The sequence below is a fragment of the Coptis chinensis genome, chromosome 4 (genome assembly GCF_015680905.1).
Source record: "Coptis chinensis isolate HL-2020 chromosome 4, ASM1568090v1, whole genome shotgun sequence".
NCBI lineage: Eukaryota > Viridiplantae > Streptophyta > Magnoliopsida > Ranunculales > Ranunculaceae > Coptis > Coptis chinensis.
In genome coordinates, this window is record NC_141459.1 from 2,943,175 (window position 1) to 2,959,576 (window position 16,402).

A 16,402-nucleotide genomic window follows, 5' to 3' on the forward strand; every position below is an offset into this window, starting at 1 on the left:
TTACCTCTCCTATGATGTGGAGATTCTCCAACATTCCTAATCTTACCCTTACCCTTAGCATTACTTTTCCCCATCTGTGTGAGACAAGTGATTTTCAACATTTAACAAAAATTAGATAACAACAATTAGGGTATGCATGCATGGTTGGGTCAAGACAATTTAATACAAACTGAACACAAACAAAAGTTCATCAGTTGAACATTTATTTCATGGGTATTTCATTAAAACAAAAAAAACCCAATTTTTAATTTAAAATTAGGGTTTGGTCCAATATTTGAATTTCAAATTTGAAAATACATGCAAAAAACGAATAAAGTACAAACATTCAAAAAATAGTAAGGAATCAAGCATAGCAGAAAGGGAAACGATGAAATATACCAGCAAAGCAAGCAAAGCAACTCCTTTTCGTATTCAAACAGATTGATCTTCAACTACTTTAGTACTTCGTTCTTCAAACTATCATCTTTCACTTCAAGTCTGCTCCACCTCCACCTTCTCACTCTCTAAACCATTTTACTGAACTGATACAAGATGATGATGGTTTAAGTTTACTTCTCCAACCTTTTAACTTAAAACCCTAGATTATCAACCCTAATTCTTTGAAGAGAGAGAGAGAGAGAGAGAGAGAGAGAGAGAGAGAGAGAGAGAGAGAGAGAGAGAGAGAGAGAGAGAGTGGTTAGTGGTTAGGGTCGTCATTCCCGCTAAAAGATCAATGACCAAGATTTAGACACGCGTAACTAATCTACGGTCATCTCGAGCACTCGTGGGCGAACAATCCCGAACATGAGCCGTCCATCTAAAATGAAGAAGTTGATAGATGATCAAAACATGACCGTTGATTAGTTTCATGTGCAGTACACGTGTTAGAGTAATTTGGGTATTAAGAAATTATAGACAAACCTCTGTCAATTTGGGACCAAACTGTAATAAACGATTAATTGTGGATCAAACCCTAATTTCGCTATTAATAGTAGGACCAAAATGCAAAAGACCCATGATTTTACACAGACCTACTAAATGATAATCCAGGAAAATTGGGTATAGGTACACAGACGCAACTTTTTTAAGTTTAGAGGAAATAGCAAACTTTTTTTTTGTTTTTCTTCCATAAAAACTGAAATTTGACGTCTGTCTCAAATTTCAGACTGATTTTTACAATTTTGACCTCTTTTATTAGTCCCAACTAAAAGAACCAACTACCAACAAAAAATAACTACGTACTAAATTAGTTACCAAAAGAATAGTGGGTTAATCAAAATAACTAAAATTCATCCGAAATCTATAAAATTTCAATTAAAAGTGAGATAAATTTCTGGATAGACCAAAACAATGTGGAAAACATCAACTTCAAAAACGAAAAAAAAATATATGTTGATTACAACTAATTTCAATACAGCTTTAACAATTTAAAATGCATCTCTGATAATTTTGAATAACATGTTTAAGCTTGATGTAATTCAAATTGTGAAATTGTGAAAGGACAAATATTTTTTTTTTATAAGACAATTGTATTATTTTATTGCAGTACATCTTGGAGCAATACACACGCACCCTTGCCTGATGAGTGACCTCGATTGGCACACACACGTACAGCCTGCGCACATTAGATTTTTGTATTATTTATTTGTAGAAGAAATTGACAGTTACAAATAAAAGGGTAAAAAAGAAAAATAAGAAGTTTTAAAAATAGTTAATACACCCAAAAAATGACGTGTTGCTAAAATTGGAGTAGAATCAAAAGATAATATTGGTCTTTCTCTAAACAAAAAACACACTAAAGAAAGTGTCTAGAGCCCAATTTCTAGAATGATAATCATGGAGCAACATTGAGACAGATCCCGTGTGTGAGTCGCACTGCTCTCTTTTGGTTCAATTTTGACTAAAAGTTAATTGATGTAGAATTAGAAACTTTAATGTAAAATAATAAAAATGAAACACAGAAATCTTTTCCTTTAATAATAGGGCTTAAATTGGGGAGAAAAAAATACCAAAAGTTTCAACAAGACAACATCTTCCTATTTAAATATTTTGACAACAAACCCACATATTCTTTCATTTCTCTCCGCCATACTAGTGAAGAATTTTTTGTACCATGAAAATAACAAAAGTCCAACACGATGATGATGATGATGTAGAAGAAGAATTATTAAACTTGGACGACCTGTTACGAGAATTGCGGGAAAATAGTGGAGAGTTTTTCTCAAAGCTTCCAAGTGATATAATCCTTGACAACATCTTCTCCAGTTTACCTCTCAAATCCCTCTCTCAATGCAGATGGGTTTGCAAAACCTGGTACCGTTTCATCCATCACCCTCGTTTCGCAGAAATTCATTATCAAATGGCAATTCAGAACCGCTGCTCCCCATGTCTTGGGCTCTTTCTCGATCCCTGCGATGATAGTGAATTACGATTGATCGATCATCAAGTTTTTGATAATCTTAAAACATCAGTAGTCAGCAGCGATGTCGAAACTTATCCCTTAGTTGAATTTGGATTTAGCGATCTTCAAATTATAGGTGTTGTTAATGGACTAGTCTGTTTTGGGGAACATCACCATCGTAGTTACTTGCCAAGGAAGTACATCATCTACAATCCTATCACTGGTGAGCACTTCCAGCTCCCGGAAGATACTTGTATATTTACTGATATTGCTTTTGCAGCACTTGGCTTTGATTCGGTTGCTAATGAGTACAAAGTTATTCGCATTCGTGATGACCATCGCGGTGCCGAGATTTTTACTTTGGGCACAACTAGGTGGAGAAGGGTAGAAGACCATGTTCCTAAAATTTATAAAACACAGCCATTTAGCGTGCTTGTGAATGGAAATCTTCACTGGATTTCGTCTGAACAGTATGGGCCCTTATCTATCTTTGCTTTCAATGTGGCTTCGGAGAAATTCTGTGAATTTGAATCTCCTCCTTTCCAGCAAGAACAAGGCCGCCTTAAAGGCTTTTATGAAAGTGATAGAAGAACTACTCTGTTTTATTGATATGAAAGAATTCGATGAGTTCGAAATGTGGGTGATGAAAGATTATGGTGTGCAGGGTTCTTGGGCTAAGGAATACAAATTTAATGCGCAGGTGCTGAATTGTACTCTTCATAACTATATGTGTGCTCAAAATGTGTTCAAATTGAAGAATGGTGAATTTCTCGTCAAGTACGGACCAAAAGATTTTGGTTATTATGACGCCAAGCAACAAACTTGTCAGCCTGTCTTGTTGCCCATTACTGACGATTGTAAATATGGTCTTCCGCATGACGATTGTGAATATGATCTTCCGCATGTTTTACTACTTGGCAGCCTCTTTTCACCCAAGAATATTGGTAGACTAGCAAGCAGGTAACACATTGTCTTTCTTTCTTTTACTTTCTGTGCATTTTCTCTTCATGAACTCTGATTGCATGATGCTCATAAATTGCAACATTACTTACAGTTTATTCTTCCTTAACCTCTACAGCACCCAAACACAAATAAGTGATCAAGAAGAAGAAGAAGAAGAAAAAGAAAGTCTAAAGGATGAAGAAGGAGAAGAAATAGACCTATGGGTTTTGCAGGAGATGAGTGGGGAACTATTCTCAAAGCTTCCAGGTGATATCATAGTCAACATCCTATGTCGAATACCAGTAAAATCCCTGTCCTCTCAATGCAGAATGGTATGCAAAACCTGGTACGATTTAATCGGACACCCTCATTTCGCTGAATTTCATTACCGATGGGCAATCCAAAATTGTTGTTCTCCCTGTGTTGTCCTTTGTGATGGCATGAGTGGTTTTTGGTTCATTGATCATCAAGTCTTTGATAATCTTGAAACTTCAGCACCAGTCCACTCTCTTGAATTTCTTAAGGAACCGGAATTTGAAAAGACTTTACAAGTAATTGGTTCTGTCAACGGATTACTTTGCTTTCGGAGGAAGATCAGTATAAGTGTTCTTATCCCGTGTTTTACTACATCTGCAATCCTATTACTGGGGAGCACATTAGGCTCCCCGAGGGGCTCGTGAACTGTTCCATGTTGAAGTGTCTGCTTTTGGCTTTGATTCTACCACTAATGAGTACAAAGTCATCCGTTTCCACTATGACCAAGATCAGGGTGAAGTCTATACTTTGGGTTCAAGCAGGTGGAGAAGGATAAATTATGGTGTTCCATATGAGACCTTTAGGCATCCATTTGGCATGCTTGTGAGTAATCATCTTCACTGGATCTCATCTGGAGATGGTGTACCTTTGACCATTGTTGCTTTTGATATGGCTGCAGAGGAAGTCCATCAAATCGAACCTCCCCCATTAGTCAGCACGGATATAAATAGCTCTTTGGGAGTGATAGAAGAGCGCCTCTGTTTTTTTAGAAAATTAGGTGACAATTACTTTGAGATATGGGTGATGAAAGACTACGGAGAGCAGGGTTATTGGGCGAAGGAGTACTTTTTCGACCCAGAAGTAACAGCATATTTGTCTTGTTCTGATCATTATACTGTTTCAAAATTAAGGAGCGGTGAATTTCTCGTGCTTCTTGGACCGACAAATCTGGGTTATTATGACGTCAAGAAAGAAACTTGTAGGCCTATTGTGGTGGAAAGCCATTTCATTTTTTTCTTTATATTCCAAGTGGGCAGTCTCTTTTCACCCAAGAATGTTTCTAGATTATCACGGAAGTAATAAATAGTCTACTTGAATCATTTCTTTGTTGGGCTCAATTTGCTGTTGCTGATGCTCCGCTTTCTGTTACCCGTGACCCCAGATAATTTCTCTCTCGGAATTGTCTCATATGGAAAGTTCAAATATTGTAGTTTTAGACAAGCAAATGCCTTGGCATTGCACGCACTTAAGTCTGGTTGGGAATCTCCCCTCCCACCCACTCTTTTTATTTTTTTCATTTTCTGTCGGGTTGTTGAGGGTAGGGTATTGGTGCAAGTGCAACCTTAATTCTGGTTGTTGCTGGGATGGGGATATGGTGCAAGTGCAACGAGTGTTAGTGGTGTAAGTTATTTCCATATCCATATTCATCTCATTCTTAAGGTGTGAATAAATCTTTAGTTGGACATCACATATTTACATTATTGAGTGTAATTGATCAAACTACAGTTGATTGGTTAAAACTGTTTGGATGAACTAATTGTCGGACCAAATCATGTATCTATCACTTCATAAGTCAGTTGTGGATGCAACTATATGGTCATGAAGCCATTTGCATTCAAAATATATGTCCTGTCTTCATCAAATTTGTTACCAAGGAAGAAAACATCAGGCACAAACTCTAGCTTTCTGTTATAATATTTCTTTCTGCTATATCCGCTCTGTTGATTAATTTGACAAGTGCATGTATTTGCAGCACTTGTCCCGCCACTGAATTTATTTGATGTTCAGAAAACGATTTGTGGGATGCTGATCTTCGGAATGCAGATTTATTTTCTGTAGCAAATATAGCAAAGGTAGCTTTGACTAATTTAGCATGAAGTCTGTAACATTTTCCAGGCTATACCATGTCTGTTTTCTAGCTGCTTCGTTTTTCTTTTTTTCTTTCTGTGTAGTTTAGATTTTCATAGCTCATCAGTGATGATACAGAATCTACGATTCATCCTTTAGTGGTTGTGTTCATTATTTCTGGTGGTTGTTCACTTACAAATTTGGTTTGATGACGTAGTTGAGGAAACGAGCTGAAGCTGAAGCAGTTTTGCGGACATGAACCGCAGAGGGCAGGGCAGTGGCTTACAGCTTAACCTGTTCACATCTAATCAACTGGATATGTACTGCTACTAGTATTCATTTCCGAAGGTTCAAATCAATTTTCTCGAGATACCTTACTCTTGGAACAAAAAGGAGATGCAACCTTGTTCATGCCCTTTGGTTGGACACTTCAGAGCTTCTAAAATTCTTTTCAGTTTGATTGAACAGACTAAAGCAATTTAATGCATTCCCAAACCAAAGACTCCGGCACGATTTTTGACAAAATTGGATTCCTTGATCTTCATTGTAGTAGTAGTTGGACAATTTTCTTTTTAATGCCTAATCTATATTGAACTAATCTATATTTGACAAAATTGGATTCCTTGATCTTCATGTACTGACACTTACTAAACTAATCTATATTTCTCGCCCTAATTTTTGTTCTATTTAACATTGTGGTTTTATTGTTTGTGATTAACCCTTCATGTCTCTTGTGTAGTTATGGGACCTGGTCGTCCTCAACGTCCATATGCTAGTGAGCAGCCTCAATCCAATCAAGGGTGGTTCTTGTATGGGCGATAAACTCATTCTTTTAATTTGTTTTACTTTTTTATTATGTACAAATACCTTACCTTCCTTCTGACTGTTTTTGTGTGTTCTAAATAGCTTCTGCAGCCAATCATAAAAGGGTTAGAGGAAGGGAAAAAAATAAATATCTTACAAAACACATCAAGCAGGGTGGCGGGAAATCAAGAATAGAGATTCTTCCTGGGAAAACGAGGCTTATAGGCGATCCGAGCCAAGAATGGATTAATGAGCTTGGCATCATTTCTAAGTATTGCATGCCCCCTTTTGCCCATAAGTGGAAGGATGTGGATGGTGATGCAAGCACACTTCTTCATGAAAAAGTTTTGGTAAATGAGTAATACATATTAATTATTGTATTTCATCTCTTAATTAGCTCTGTGAGTTTATTATATTACTACTATTTCAAGAGCTTAAATGTGGTCTGTTTTTTTAAATGAGTTAATTATGAGAGTGAGTTTATTGCTTACTAATTGATTGGTAGATGCCTTGCATTAGTTCATTTATGTGAGTTTACCTGTTTGAGTTTTTAATAGTGTTCATACTGAAATCCACACTTGTCCTCCTAGTGAGACTTTTTAAATAGGCCATGTGACTACTCTCTTGGCCGATTCAGCACAAGTTTGAACAAAGGTGAAATGATAATTTGGATAATCCTTTTTTTAGTATGGTAGCTGAATTTTGGATAGTTCTGTCTTTAGGTCGAAGAAGCTTATGTTTGTTTTTTGTTTTTTTTTGTACATTTAAGTAAGGTTTAAATTGTCTGTATAAAATGACGATTTCATTGGTCGGAGTTTGGTGTTAGTTGTTTATTCTTGTCCGACTTATGTTTTTTCTTTCTTTCTCGTTTCCTTTCTTTTTTCACCTTTTTTGTAGGATAAGTTTGATATGGATTTGAGTCAACCACATGTGGTGTCAGCTGTAAATGGATATTTAAGGGACCGCTTTAAGGATTACAGGTGCTGCCTTCACATGCACTATGTGAACCTACCTAATAATGTAAACAAACGTGAACACCCCATACAACGGTATTTCACAAGATGTGCGGGAAAGTTGGTGTGATTTCTGGGAAACTGAAAAGTTAAAGGTAATTTAGAATTTTAAAGGAGAAATCTTATATTGAACTAAAGTTTACTGAAGTTTTCACACGATAAGGTGCAAGTTTGAAATTGGTTTTCCTGCTGCCATGTTTTTGAATCATTCTCCATGTATCCTGGCTGTTTTATTGGATCTTTCTTTCATACCTTCAATTGTTCAAGTTGGTTGGTTCTGCCATGCGTCAGTAGATTGTACATAACTTTCTGCTCACTCCTTTGTTTTACAAACCGTTTGTTGTTCCTGAAAAACAGACTTCTCAAGCTTTCCAATGGTACCAACCTTGTCTTATAACTCGAACTGGTTTAGTACAGGACTGCCTGCCAAGTTGCGTGTATTTTCAGCCTGCTGTATTTTCCGTTTTTCTGTTTTGAGTCTTGTCCAATCTGGTTCCTATGATTGCAACTGTTGTTCCATTGTGTTTATGCATTTTCAGATCTGTTCTTGTTTGTTCAGATGTATTGGGTTGTTGTGCCATTTAGATTTTATAGTTTAGGATCTCTTTGAGGTTGCAGGCATTTTAGTCTGAAAGAAGTTCTGCTCTTACTTAGAACATGATAAAGTTTGTTGAAAGCTGAAATGTTTGCTGATATTGGAAGGGTTGTCATTGCAAAGTTGGTTGGTTGAAGTTTTGGTGCGTTTATAGGAATGAGTTCATTGTATAATATCCTGGATAGTTTTAAGCAGATGATGTATTTTTGAAACAGATGTTTGTCTTATGGGTTCTATACATGTCATAGACTCATAGTTATAGGGTTAAGAGCTTGAATTAGGATGTGACTTCTATTGGGAAGGAAATGTTACAAGAGAATAGAACATAGATTGATTTGATGATTGTTCTTATGGGTGTATGGTTTAAAGATTAAATACATGGACATTCAGAATTTTGAGTGTCTATTGCCGCCAAGGCTCTCAGCTGAGCTGCCTAGCTAGTATCTATGCTTTTGTTAACTGCAGTCTGGATAGAGTTAAAACATAGGATAGGCTTCAGGCAGGATTTTGAACTGCTTATAATTATACATGCCTCCATACAGAAACAGGACTAATCCTAGATGCCTTGGTAGCTGCCAAGTTATAAATCCACCCAAAATTTCTCTCATTTAGAATTTTGTTCCGTACAACTCGAAGAAGTTCAATTCAGATTATGTAGGAAGTGCAGGGTATTGTGATGTGGAAACAGATTTTTTTCTATTGGGAGGTTACCGTTGTCTGCTAATTTTTCAGCTAAGATTGGAGAAAGTTGAAGTTATCTGGGAACAATGAGCTTTGTGTGAATGAAGGTACAAAAGGGTCCTTGAAATTGTGCAAGAAACCCGTTAATCCCTGTGCTGTCCTTTTTCTAGTGAGAATAGTTCTACATTGTCACAACTTTCTTCACTTTTTAAGCTTTTAGTAGGCCTTTGTTTTGTCCTTGGTTTTTAAGTTATGCTTTTAAGTTGAGAGATAGAGAAAACAGGTGAGAATTATGAGATACATGATGTACATGGGAATTTTGTTTTGGCGGTAAACTTGTTAATAGTTGGGTTTTCTAACAATAGAAATGTTGGGGATTACACCAATACCAATCGGTTCCCCCACTACACAGATAACTTGTATGAACACACTTCAACTCCGGACAAAATCTAAATATCAACTACAACCTATACTAACATGCCCAACTCACTAAACAACTATCAACAACATATAATAATGTAAAGCAGTTAAACAACAAACCACAACACAAAGATTTACCGTGGTTCGGCCAATGATGCCTACTTCCACAAGAGCCAGTTCTTAATAAAATGGGAAGGAAGATTACAATCTCTCCTTTCGGTCTCTCACCTTTACTTAGATCACTCTTTATCTCTTTCTGGGGTTGTATCTCTGTAAAGGTTCTCTCTTGTTTTAGTGCGGATTCCAATCCTTCCGACTTGTTTGGTTCTCATTAGGTTAGGTTTTCCAAAACCTTGATTTTTGGTTTTATCTCCAAAACCAAATTTTCGCGAATCTTGTAGCAAGGCCCACAAAAAAATTATGTCGGCGGCGCTGGCCACTCTGGCAGAAGTATTTGAAGACTGGAAGCCTTGCTGGCTCAGCCACTGGCGGGTCGCATCTATGTTCTTGGAACTCACGGCGCGAGTCGCGCTCTATCAGCTTGCTGGCGCTCGACTTTCGCGATATCGAGTTTGCCGTTTTGTCCGGCTCGGTTTCTCTCCTCATGTGAGGGATAACTCAACAATCTCCCCTCGAGCGGTGAGGGGGCTACCTCCATGCAATTGCCAAATCAGCCGGGAGGGTGTCTTTGCGCCATTCGGCAATAGCACAACAAACATCAAACTTACCTTTCGGTAAGACTTTGGTCATCATATCCGACCCGTTCTTGTCGGTATGGATCTTCTCGATACACAAATGCTTGTCTTCGAAAGTACTTCTCTAATCAATGATAACGCGCGTGTATGTGCTTGGATCTAGAATGAAAACTTCGGATTCTTGCTCAAGTGGATGGCGCCTCGACCGCCACATAGAACTACAAACTGTTTTACGCTTTATACTAGTTCGTCGAAGAACCTCTTCATCCATAGCAACTCTTTTTGCAACACTTTCGGTGGGCGCAATATGCTCTAAACTACGTAGTGGAGAGGGGGCAACACACTTTTGCAACTTAGATTGCCAAGAAACCGCTCCCCCGCAAAAGTAACCGGATAACCGGAGGTGGACTTCATCAGTCAACATCACCGCCATGCGCATCGATCGGTGTAGCCTTCAAGTAAGGGCTTACTTCCACCAAAGCACAAACATGATTTGGAAGTGCCTTTGAGATATCTCAATATCCACTTAACACATTCCCAATGTTCTTTACCCGGATTTGGAAATCGCTTACAACCCCAACGGCGAAAGCAATATCCGGTCTAGTACACACCATGGCATACATCAAAGCGCCCACGGCTGCGGATGCATAAGGAATCTTTTCCATCGACTCGCTCATGCTCACCCTTAGGACACATCTCTTTTTGGTCATGAATCGGGCTGGCCCAAGCGGATTAACCGACCGGGTTTCGGCGATCCATGTTGAATCTCTTCAACACGCTCAATGTAGCTTTCTTGAAAGCCACAACTTTCCACTCTTTTCGTCACGAGTGATCCGCGATCCCAAGTATGCGCTTTGCTTGACCCAAATCCTTCATCTCAAAGGACTTACTCAAGTCTTTCTTGACTTGGATATCTTGTTGATGTTTGGGCCAACTATCAACATATCATCCATATACAATGATAAAGACAATGAAATCTCCATCCGGAAATCTCTCGAACAAGCGACAATGATCGGAAGCGGACTTCTTGTATCCTTGCTTCACCATAAAGGAATCAAACTTTATGTACCACTTTGTCTCGGTGCTTGCTTTCAATCCATACAAGCTCTTTATCGGCTTGCATACTAGGTGCTCCTTTGCGTGACCTCAAACCCTGCGGGTCGGGTCCATGTAGACATCTTCTTCAAGGTCTCCATGAAGAAAAGCCTGTCTTAACATCTAGTTGCTTTCAACCTCTAGGTTCATACTTGCGGCCATACCCAATACCACCCGGATAGAAGTCATCTTCACTACAGGAGAGAAAATCTCATCAAAGTCAATCCCTTTCCTTTGACCGAATCCCTTCACAACAAGGCGAGCTTTGTGCCTTGGGTGAGGATTGTTCTCCTCATGCTTGACTTTGTATATCCACTTATTCTTGAGAACTTTTCTCCCTGTGGGTTTCTCAACTAACTCATAAGTGTGATTCTTATGCAAAGAATCCATCTCGTCATCATGGCCTTCAACCACTTTTCTTTATGCGTACGCTTCAAGTGCCTCTTGATAGTACATAGGTTCTCCACCATCCGATAGTAGCACGTCATTATGTGGTGGATACTGGTTGAAGCTAGTCTCTCTGTCGGACCTCGTTGCCCGTCTCGGCCGGTGCCTCGGGGAGGATGCACTACCGCTTGCTCGGTGGTGGTTCATGCATCTCATCGCATCTTCTATACCCAATAGGTTCTATCCCATCATGAGCGATAGGATTCTCATCACGAGCTTCAAACTCATGGTTCTCTGCATTCTCGATGCCTTACGCGACGTTCCACGGTAAGAACTTTCTAGTTCGAATCAACAAGATCATTGGTGAAAGCACGTAGCTTTCACCCTCCTCAAAGTCTGCTATGGTTTGGTCTTCTAAGAACACAACATCTCGACTTCGGATTACTTTCTTGTTAATCGGATCATAGAGTTTGTAACCAAACTTTTCATCTCCATAACCCGGAAAAATGCTTTGCTTGGCTTTGTCATCAAGCTTGGATCTCTCATCCTTCGGAATATGCACAAATGCCCCGCGACCCAAATACCACCAGTATCCATAATCAACATCTCGCTGACCATACTCTCCGGATAATCACTATTCAGAGAGGCTTTCTTCTGGTGACGGGTTGATCACACATGCGGTAACATGCGCATTGCTTTCCCCCAAAGAGTTTCTAGGTAGCTTAGAGTGAGATAGCATGCATCTTATCCTCTCTACAATGGCGGTTCATTCTCTCGCTATTCCATTTACATTTGCGGTGTCTTGGGAACGATGCCCGCTCATGCGCGAATCCCATGACTCACGGCAATACTCTTCAAATGGCCCAATGTACTTTCGCCCCATTATCCGGCGAATACACTTCAACAACTTCCCCAGTCTCTCTTTCCACCATCTTTGTGGAATTTCTCAAACACGCCAAGTACTTCATCCTTGGTCTTCGGACTATAGGCCCATATCTTTCTTTGGACGATCATCAATGAATGTCAAGAAGTCACTGAAACTCCACGGTGGGACTTCACTCTCATAGGACCACATAAGTGCGTGTGCACTAGTTCAAGGGACGATTGTCCTTTTCGTGAGGCGGGAATCTTTGGAAAGATACCCCGTGTTGCTTTCTACCAAACAATGAGTACATGTATTTAAATGTGTACCTTTAATGTCCGGCATGGCCTTTTGCTTAGCAAGAACTTCCATCCCTTTTATGCCCGTGTGACCACGATACGCTCTTACCCGCGGTTCGGATGAAGCTTCTTCTTACGCGATTAAACTACGCTTTACACAAACTAGCCCGTGTTTTGTAAAGAGAGCAAGTTTTCTTTCCTCCGCTACAATGGAACCTCGGTCGGTTCCATACCCCGTTACCAAACGAGTTTACAAAGCCATCGTCATCTAATTTCCCGGCCGAAATTAGGCTTAGTATATATGTCGGGGACATGTCTTACATCCTTGAGTGTCAAGGTGTAGCCGACATTGGTTTCTACATGAACATCTCAATGCCTATAATCTTGAGGCGCCATCATTACCCATCCTCACTTCACCATATTCACCACAACCGTAGGTAGTGAAGAATCAATGCGGTGTGACGTGATAGGATGCTCCCCGTATCTATCACCCGCTCGTATCGACATGAGGTTTTCGGGACAAAGACACACCACACCGACACAATTCCCACTAGGTCATCGACTAGTGGTAGTATATCTCTGCTTTGTGTTTCCGTTCCTCCGCACCATGTCTTCATGTATACGGTTATTCTTCTCATCCCTCTTGATTGTTACTCATATCTGAAGTGGCCTTTGGTGGCACAATAGTAACATTGCCCTCGCCTTAGGAGTTCTAGCTTCACCCCTAGATTTATACGTCATCACCTCTAGAGCGAGATGGTTTTTCTTCGACCTCTCCCCGTTTCTCGTGAAAAGGACCTGCGAGTTAGAAGAGTCGCTTCTTGCACTCCTTCTAGTCTCCTCATTCAACAAAGGCGTGGTAGCCATCTCCATGGTAACAATTCCATCCTTGGTCGCTCCATGTAGAAAGCGCTAATGTCTCCCAACTTTCGGGTAGAGAGCCTAATAGAAACAAAGCCTCAACCGTCTCCCAAATTGATCTTCATCAAATGCATCGATTGATGATATTACGTACTTCATTAAGATTTCGGACATTGAAGAACCTTCTTGGTACCGTGCGCAAACTTCTTAACGACTAGCACTTTGTTTCCACCCGACTTCCCTCTCATAAAGGTCTTCGAGTTTCTTCCATATGAAGGCTGTAGTCTCTTGGGCTACATGGTGAAAAGATTGTCGTCAATCCATTGTCGAATGTATCAATCGGCTTTTACGTCAAGCTTTTTCCACTTTCGGCCTCATCGGTCTTTACGGTTTTACTCCTCATTCTCAATGGGAAGTGCCAAGTCCTTGCGATATAGCAAGTCTTCCATCTTGGCTTTCGGATGGTGTAGTTCTTCCTATTCGGACTCATCATACGAAGTGTTCGCGGAATGGTCCATCTCTACAAGTTATTTAACCTCAAATCTTCTCTCGGGAATTTCGTCAAACACGCCCGACCAAGATTAGGATAACACCTAGGCTATTCTAACCAAGGCTCGATACCACTTGTTGGGGATTACACCAATACCAATCGGTTCCCCACTACACGGATAACTTGTATGAAAACACTTCAACTCGGACAAAATCTAAATATCAACTACAACCTATACTAACATGCCCAACTCACTAAACAACTATCAACAACATATAATAATGTAAAGCGGTTAAACAACAAACCACAACACAAAGATTTACCGTGGTTCGCCAATGATGCCTACTTCCACAAGAGCGGTTCTTAATAAAATGGGAAGGAAGATTACAATCTCTCCTTTCGGTCTCTCACCTTACTAGATCACTCTTTATCTCTTTCTGTGGGGTTGTATCTGCGTAAAGGTTCTCTCTTTGTTTTAGTGCGGATTCCAATCCCCGACTTGTTTGGTTCTGTTAGGTTAGGTTTTCCAAAACCTTGATTTTTGGTTTTATCTCCAAAACCAAATTTCGCGAATCTTGTAGCAAGGCCCACAAAAATTATGTCGGCCTGGTAAGCTTCACTCTGGCGAAGTCGCTATTTGAAGACTTTGGCGCTGGCGCTGGCCACTCACTTTGAATTGCTGGTCCTATGTTCTTGGAACTCTGGAGCGAAGTCGCTCTATCTGAGGCCTCGACTTCTAGCGATATCGAGTTTGCCCGTTTCTGTCCAGCTCCAGTTTCTCTCCTCATGTGAGGGATAACTCCAACAAGAAAGGCTATTTTAATAGAATGGTCAAAGTGGTGTGTTTTCTGATATTCTGATGTTGGTTGTTGAGTGTACTTTGTCCTGTTTGAACTGGAATGTGCAGTTTTGATTTTCAAGTACAAATGTACAAAGTAGAAAAAAGCAGCACTTTGCCCAAGTGCTATTGGGATGTTTCAGCGTCTCGATCTTCACATTTATTTTGCGTATAGCAGCAGAGCGATTGATTTTAGGACTAGGAAAATGTTGAAATCTTTCAAACACCTATTAGGCATTTAGGCCCTTTTGTGGCACCCTGAAACATGTCATTCTTTAGTTGTCCACCATGTACTGTTTGTGCTAACTTCTTCCCATCATTATTACGTAATTATATAATAGTTTATGACGATTATCCTCAATGAGTTGTACTTTAAATATATGTTGTCATATCTTGGTTTCACATTTTAGTGGATGTGAACTAAATGTTGTCATATTTTGTATGCACGCTCTCATGTGGTTTGGAAGAAGTGATTTGTATGGGATTTTACTTGTTTGGGCAGAAATTTTGGGTAAATTTTTGGGGAAAAAAACACTATGTGATAGATGTTGGATGTTAAGACAATTTCTTTTGATGTTTTGTGGTTTATAAGACTGATATATATGTAATGAATCATATTACTTTTAAGCATGGAAGGAATGATCTTTATAAATTACCTTCGGGAATGTTGTTAGTTAAATTTAATATGGTTGAATTGAAGTTGTTTATATGTTTCTTTTAGGTTTTGTGATTGAAAGAAACATGTACATGGGAAGCTATGTAAGAGCATCTTTAGGTGGTGGTAGCATACTCTTCAAATTTGAAGAATGCTACCACAGAATTTGCTATCAAATTTCGACCAACTCTAGGTGGTCGCAAATTCGTGGTCGCAAAATTCATTGGGGACCCACCCTTGCGACATTAGTCTTCGGGTAGCGCCCGATATCACTGTCGTCGACAATGACAATGTCTGGCGCTCGATTACTAATGTCGGCGTCTTTGCGTTTTATTTAATGTCGCGCGACAGTCGGACTTTTGTCATTTTACAAATTTTTTTTCAACTTCGGTCACTCTAGTTAGTAGGAAAAAATGAGTTAAAACAACGAATCCGTCTATAATAACCAAACCACGATGGAGTGGTGGAGATGAGGAAGAAGAAAACGAGTGCATCGTTTGGGATAATCCGGTGGTGATCTAGATGATGAACCAACCACTTCCGAGTGGAAATCAAGGAGTTGAGGTCGACGATCCATTCTTTGCTTCAATATCGACAAGTCGATTTTGAATTTCTGCGGAAGCTATTGATTTCGACCATCTTAGGCGGTGTCTAAGAGATTTCATGATAGGCATGTCTCAAGAGTTGTTCTTGAACAACGGTATGTATTTTAATTTCATAAATTAGTAGTAATAGTAGTTAATTTTAGTAGTTCAATCAATTATATATTTTTATTTTTTTTTTTTTAATTTTAGTTTCATTTTTGCGTACATCGAGAGATGTGTTATGTATCGGTTTGGTGCACTCCCACGTCGCTTAGGGCGTGGTGGGATGATATTAAGAAAGTCGGTGCACTTGACCATGTTAGAGATGCAATTTTAGCGACTCCCTTTGCTCATCTAGTTGACATCCCTTATAATAAGACTGACATTTAGGGAGTTATTAATGGTTTAGTTGAGAGATGGTGGGATAGTACACATACTTTTCACTTCCCTCAGGGAGAGTTGGGTTTCACTCCATTAGATTTTTGCATGATATCTGGTTTGAGTATAGGATTAGATAATCCGTTGAGATGTAGCACTGAATTCCAGAGTTGTGCCCAAATGATGACTTTCTTCCCTTGTCTGACCGAGGAGTCATATGACAGTGCTGGTGTTAGGATTTCTGGTATCAAGGCTGCATACATTACACCGTTGACTCTTGATTGAGATTGCAGTTTTTGATAGATTATTTGTCACTTGAT

General features: G+C 39.5%; 1 long non-coding RNA gene across 3 annotated transcripts; it reads left to right on the forward strand.

Moving 5' to 3' along the window:
* Positions 1–2,985: 2,985 nt before the first annotated feature.
* LOC147501213 (uncharacterized) lies at positions 2,986–15,358 on the forward strand. Of its 3 annotated transcripts, none has more exons than XR_015221257.1 (7): positions 2,986–3,340; positions 3,459–5,430; positions 5,643–6,234; positions 6,332–6,579; positions 6,820–6,883; positions 7,127–8,887; positions 14,441–15,358. It is a non-coding gene; the product is annotated as an uncharacterized LOC147501213 (long non-coding RNA). The 3 variants fall into 3 exon arrangements; XR_015221256.1 differs by lacking the exon at positions 6,820–6,883 and having other exon boundaries at positions 7,127–7,337; positions 7,861–8,887; positions 14,441–14,555; XR_015221255.1 differs by lacking the exon at positions 6,820–6,883.
* Positions 15,359–16,402: the final 1,044 nt, after the last annotated feature.